We start from the raw sequence: 6,575 nt of genomic DNA on the forward strand, positions 1-6,575 counted from the left end.
CTCCCGATGTATCTGTATGCATAAATGTATATAATGGTATATTGCACTTCCTCTTCTACATAACACTGTCACCATAGAGTAACATAATTTCTGCATAACAGATATCTTGTATGAGGTCCCAGAAGGAGCTTGTACCATGCAGTCCAGTCTATGCATACTGTCTGAGAGTTGTGTACACACGGTGTACATACTGTCTAAGGTGTGTACATACGGTGAGATCCTTGCTATGCCCGATTTTTACTTGCGATTTCCCTTGAACTCCCCGGAGCCCAGATAGCATAGATTTTGACTAACTTTTCTTGAGATATGAACTATGTGTGCTTACGATTTTGGCTTATGTGAGATTTTGGCTTATGTGAGATGTCATTGACATGTGAGATGAACTAGATAGTACACCGATCTAGCAAGGATTGACTTGCCTGCACAGTCTATCTTTTCTTGCGATGCCGACCTGGTGGGACTGCGCATCGGGATCGAATCGGGATCGCAAGGTGACTTTCACCTTGCGATCTGTACTAACTTTTCTTGCGATTTTGACTATATAGTCAAAATCGAAAGAAAATATCTCACCGTGTGTACACACCCTAATAAGAAAGACGACCTTAACCTTTTTTTAGGTCAGACAGGACATAGATTAGTAGACTACTTTACACCTGTGCCTGCTTATGTCTAGCACTCATTAGCAGAGATGTGCAGAGTAGGACCCTAAGAAATACTTGGTTGAATCAGTTATATATGTGTGAGTGTGTGTGCATATATGTCATTACAAATGACAGTTTTTACATATGAGCTGCAGGACTGTAGACCCCCCAGGTAAAATCCGCCACCCAGCTCACTGTCAGTGAAGCCAGATGCAGTCCATGAGACTGCACTGGCTTCACTGTGACTGTCACAGACACTACAGGCAGTCCTATTGGGAGGTGTTTACTCCCTCCAGGACTGCCAGACCGGGCTGCGATAGGCAGAGAGCTGGCTTCCTCATCAGCCCTAGCCAAATTTTATGGACTGCAACCGATGCAGTCCATAGAAGCCATGGTTTTGTACATGCGCAGTACTGTCACCGCTACTGCGCATGCGCTGGGTCCTGGCTCCTCTGAACTGTACATATTACAGGTGCCAGGATCCGGGCGGGAGAGACCCGGCAGCATCGCCAGTGGCATCCCTCCTCCTCCACCAAGGTAGGAGCCGTCGCTGGTCATTACCCTTATATGGTGTGAGCCACATTCCATAAGAATGTTTATTGTAAGATGGACAGGGAAGCTAAGCAATATCGGTCAATTTACAGTATACGAAGAGTATATATTTTATTTGTTTCACGGGATTCACCTAAGACAGTGGTATGACATGCATCTGTGCATAGATGTCTGTGAGTGTTATCATCGATTCAATTCCTAAGCATCACGTGTGATGAAAAGGATCCCCTTCGCATGAATTGACAGATGAATGAAGCTATGAAAGACATATTTAAGAACTTTCACATATAAATTGAGTATTGATTCTTGTTCAGATATTCTTTTGAATTGCATGCTGTTTTTGTCAACATCATTTATATGCACCAATAAAATGTATTTGTATACATTTATATAATATATTGAGTCTGAGTATATTTACTGACTGACATAGAATAATTTGACTGACACTTGTCAAATAAAAGTGGCGAAGGAATACAGACACTATCTTAATGACAATCGATGGGATGGGCAGGGCACAGGGTGCTATCTACCAGGGCCGTAACTAGGTGTGTGCTGGTGGTGCCTGGCACACAGTGCATGTACACCGAGGGCGCAGGACCATCGGCAACACATGCAGGTCCACGCTGCTCGGTGTGTCCGCGAAAGTTTCAGCAACTTCAGCGCCCGTCAGTGGTGGAGCGGGACGCCGGGTGAGTTTGTAGTGTTTCCGCTCCTGTACAGCACCTCCCCTGCCAGGTCGCCTATCCTGGATTGCTGTATCGATTTTTCCCTCAAAGGGGGCGTGGTCATGGGTCCGTGATTAGGCCCCGCCCCCGACTTTGCCTGTGGTCTGTAGTGACTGTCTGTGTGACTGCGTCCCTCGGCTGTTTTGGACTCGGAGGTAACACAGTGGGAACAGGGCAGGGGAGGGGGGGGAATGAGTGCGTGTGTGGATTTGAGGAACAGAATGTGCGTGTATGGGACAGGCTGAGTGTGTGTGTGTGTGTGTGTGTGTGTGTGGGGGGGGGGGGAGATGACAGGCTGTGTGTGCAGGGGACAGGCTGTGTGTGTGTGGGGGGTGGAGGGGGGACAGGCTGTGTGTGTGTATGGGACAGGGTGTGTGTGTGTGTGCGTGCGTGCGTACGTGCGTGCGCGCGCGCATTGGGGGAACAGAGCAGACTGTGTGTGTGTGGGGGCAAGGGGGGACAGGCTGTCTGTGTGTGTAGGGGACAGGCTGAGTGTGTGTGTGAGGGGTCACAAGGTCGTTAGCTAGAAAGTTTGCAGATGGTAATCTGGAGTAGTATATGTGCTTTGCACACTCTCACTCTAAAAGTTCCCTGTGAGGTACTGATCCCTCTTGCTCTAGAGGTGAAAGCTGCAGCACAATGGTGTAGAAAGAGGTCCCTGCTCGTGTTGCAGGTATATGTACTGACTAAATAATGTGAGGTCAGATACAGTACCACCTGCTTAGTGTCCCTTCAATGCAATCTAGTGTATTGGCTGTTATGCCTCTCTTGCTCAATTCAGCCTCTGTCTCCAATTCCTAACAATTGATGGGCTACAAGGACTAGGAACATCAATACATTGAAGTCCTCAGAGATGCTGATGAAGTGAGGCAAGGCTCCTGATGTGGGTTTTACAGTCTAGCTTGCCTTCAGAGTAATGCTGGTGCAGTGAGATAATGCTACCTGATGCAGGTATTGCAGTGTCTTGCCTTCAGGTCTTCTTCTGCCCCACACTAACTGCTGTAATCTGCCAACTCAACAGCCCTCCTGGCACCCTCCAGCAACCAATCAGCTGCACTGCTGTCGTGTGTGTGTGTGTGTGTGTGTGTGTGTGTGTGTGTGCACTTGTTTATATATCCTAACGGGGACAAGGGCCAGACAGCACACCAACACTGGCGGGACCTCCGACATGGTGGGGACCTAAAATGAGGTCCCCATGAGTCTGACCCTGGGAGGTGATGGGGGAGTCATGTCTCAACTACCCAGCATACAATTCTCGCAAGTCCCAGAGAATCACGTTTACCAGACTGGAATGGGTTTCGGTGTGTATGCAATGCAGAGTGTGTTTAAAGCAAACACTTCCCCAGCAGCGCTGTGGAGCATTCCCCGAATAATCTCCGGTGCTGCGGTGCCACCGGGGGGGGGGGGGGGTTAGGGCGGCCTGCTCGCTCCGCTCCGGTCGGGGGACTTGGCCCGGGGCGGGGGACAGGCGAGGCCCTAACCCTCGCCCTCCCTCGCTCGCCAGCCAGCCAAGTCCCGGCCGGGGACTTGGCCGGAGGCACCCCGTCCGCCCGGCGCGTCAGCGCCTCCGAGCACGGCGGAGCGCGGAAGGGGGGTCCTTCCCTGGTCCGCCCGGGGGCCGACGTGGACTCCCTGGCCGGGCTTAATAGTCGGGGGCGGGTCCACCGGGAGGGGAGGAGGGGCCTCGGGCCGTCTGGACGGGAGCGAGTCCGGGCCTCGCCTCCTGCCCGTCCCCGGCCGGGTCAACCCCCGGTCCGTGCGGCGGCTCCACGGCCTGGGCTTCCCGTCCAGCGGAGGACACCCCTACTCTCGCCTGATCTTCACCCGGCGAGAGCCCGGGCCGCGGAAGCCGGAGAGAGCCCGGGCCGCGGAAGCCGGAGGGAGCCCGGGCTGCGGAGGCCGGCTGGAGCCCGGGTTGCGGAAGCCGGCGAGATCCCTGGCTGTTCTTCTCTTCCATCCATCCGTCCGTTATTTCATTTGCTGTCTGTATGTACGGAGCCTGTGCCGCGGATGCCGGAGGGAGCCCGGGCCGCGGAAGCCGGAGGGAGCCCGGGCCGCGGAAGCCGGAGAGAGCCCGGGCCGCGGAAGCCGGAGGGAGCCCGGGCTGCGGAAGCCGGCTGGAGCCCGGGTTGCGGAAGCCGGCGAGATCCCTGGCTGTTCTTCTCTTCCATCCATCCGTCCGTTATTTCATTTGCTGTCTGTATGTACGGAGCCCGGGCCGCGGAAGCCGGAGGGAGCCCGGGCTGCGGAAGCCGGCGGGTGCCCGGGCTGCGGTAGCCGGCGAGAGCCCGGGCTGTTCTCCTCTTCCATCCTTCCATTATTTCATTTTCTGTCTGTATGTACGGAGCCCGGGCCGCGGAAGCCGGAGGGAGCCCGGGCCGCGGAAGCCGGAGGGAGCCCGGGCTGCGGAAGCCGGCTGGAGCCCGGGCTGCGGAAGCCGGCGAGATCCCTGGCTGTTCTTCTCTTCCATCCATCCGTCCGTTATTTCATTTGCTGTCTGTATGTACGGAGCCCGGGCCGCGGAAGCCGGAGGGAGCCCGGGCTGCGGAAGCCGGCGAGAGCCCGGGCTGTTCTTTTTTTTTTTTTCCCTTTCATTTATTTCCCCCCACCAGGGTGCGCCGACGAGGGGAGACGCCTCCCCGCCGCCGCCGTACCGGACACATCGCAAATTCACAACGGTGGATTATTATTATTATTTTTTTTTACGCGGCCAGCAGGGGGCGCCGCGCGCGCGGACTGGCGCTCGTGAACACTGCATTTAAATCGGTGGTGTGTTTTTGTCTTTTGCCTGGTTTTTTTTAATCTCAATCGTGTATTACCTCGGCTGGCCAGCGGGGGGCGCCGCGGCGGGGACACGGGCGGACCGGGTACATTTCATCTGTTTGGGGCGAGTGCTTTTTTGAAATTTTTTTATCTTTTAGTCTCGTTCCGTTCTTCCCTTCAACTGGCCTGCGGGGGGCGCCGTGCGCGCGGACCGGCGTCCACCCCTGGCCGCTCCGGGACTTTGCATTCAAATGGGTGGGGTGTTTTTCATTTTTTGCCCTTTTTTTTCACTTCCCCCCTCTCAATCGTGTATTACCTCGGCTGGCCAGCAGGGGGCGCCGCGGCGGGGACACGGGCGGACCGGGTACATTTCATCTGTTTGGGGCGAGTCCTTTTTTGAAATTTTTTTATCTTTTAGTCTCGTTCCATTCTTCCCTTCAACTGGCCTGCGGGGGGCGCCGTGCGCGCGGACCGGCGTCCACCCCTGGCCGCTCCGGGACTTTGCATTCAAATGGGTGGGGTGTTTTTCATTTTTTGCCCTTTTTTTTCACTTCCCCCCTCTCAATCGTGTATTACCTCGGCTGGCCAGCGGGGGGCGCCGCGGCGGGGACACGGGCGGACCGGGTACATTTCATCTGTTTGGGGCGAGTGCTTTTTTGAAATTTTTTTATCTTTTAGTCTCGTTCCATTCTTCCCTTCAACTGGCCTGCGGGGGGCGCCGTGCGCGCGGACCGGCGTCCACCCCTGGCCGCTCCGGGACTTTGCATTCAAATGGGTGGGGTGTTTTTCATTTTTTGCCCTTTTTTTTCACTCCCCCCCTCTCAATCGTGTATTACCTCGGCTGGCCAGCGGGGGGCGCCGCGGCGGGGACACGGGGGAGGGTTCATCCGGGCGGACCGGGTACCTTTCGTCTGTTTGGGGCGAGTGCTTTTTTGAAATTTTTTTCATTTTATTTTTGTCATCCCTTCGACCGGCCAGCGGGGGGCGCCGCGCGCGCGGACCGTCGGGGCCCGGGGCCCTGCGTCCCACTTACTTTCGCCCGACGGGAATCGTTTCTTTTGTTTTTATCCGAGAGGACACACGGAATCTGCACCCCCCGCAGTGGCGTCAGGCGGCCACCGGGGGGCGCCGCGGCGGGGATCGGGGGGGCGCCCGGGAGCCGCCTGCCCGTCCGCTGGGCCAAGGGGGCCGGGGCGGGTCACGCGCCGCCGTTCCCCCCCGATCGTCTCGCTCCGAGCCGCCTCTGGCCACCGGGGGGCGCCGTCGGGTGGCGCGGGGGCGCCCCCGCCGCCCGCCGCCTCCCCCCGCACGCGTCGGGCCTCCCCCCGGGCCCCCGCGGGCCGGGGGACGCGGCCGGCGAGCGTCGGACTCCAGCGCGGAAGTGTCGCGGATGAGTGCGGACCGGGGCGCCCGCGGCCCAGCGGCACTTCCAGGGGCTCGGGGAGGAGATGGTTGAAGCCTGGGTGAAGCGCGCCCTCGGCCGTCCGTGTCGCTACCCGCCGGAGAACACCTCCGCCGGATCAGTAGGTACCAACGAGGCGAGCGAGAGAGCCGGGACTCTGTCCGGGGCCGAAAAGCCTGTTTCCCTGGAGCTTTTGCGAAAGGACCCGTGACAGAAGATGCGCGGAGCTCAGAGATCAGCATGGGCAGGGCCTTCTTGCATCCGATTTTGCCCAGGCAGGGCTCCAGGAACCGGGTTACAAAAAGCAAAAAGCCCTGGAGCTCAAACGAAAGGTTTAGTGACAAGATAGCCGTGGAGCTCCGATAACAGCATGGCAGGACCAGGATGGGGCCTATAAAGGGTCCACGGCGGGCATCCGTTGGAGCCCGACGTACGGGCCGGGCACGTCTCCTTCTCCCCCGGAGGCAGCGCCCCCCCAGCGGGCCAAATCGG

The sequence above is a fragment of the Pseudophryne corroboree genome, chromosome 5 (genome assembly GCF_028390025.1).
Source record: "Pseudophryne corroboree isolate aPseCor3 chromosome 5, aPseCor3.hap2, whole genome shotgun sequence".
Taxonomy (NCBI): Eukaryota; Metazoa; Chordata; class Amphibia; order Anura; family Myobatrachidae; genus Pseudophryne; species Pseudophryne corroboree.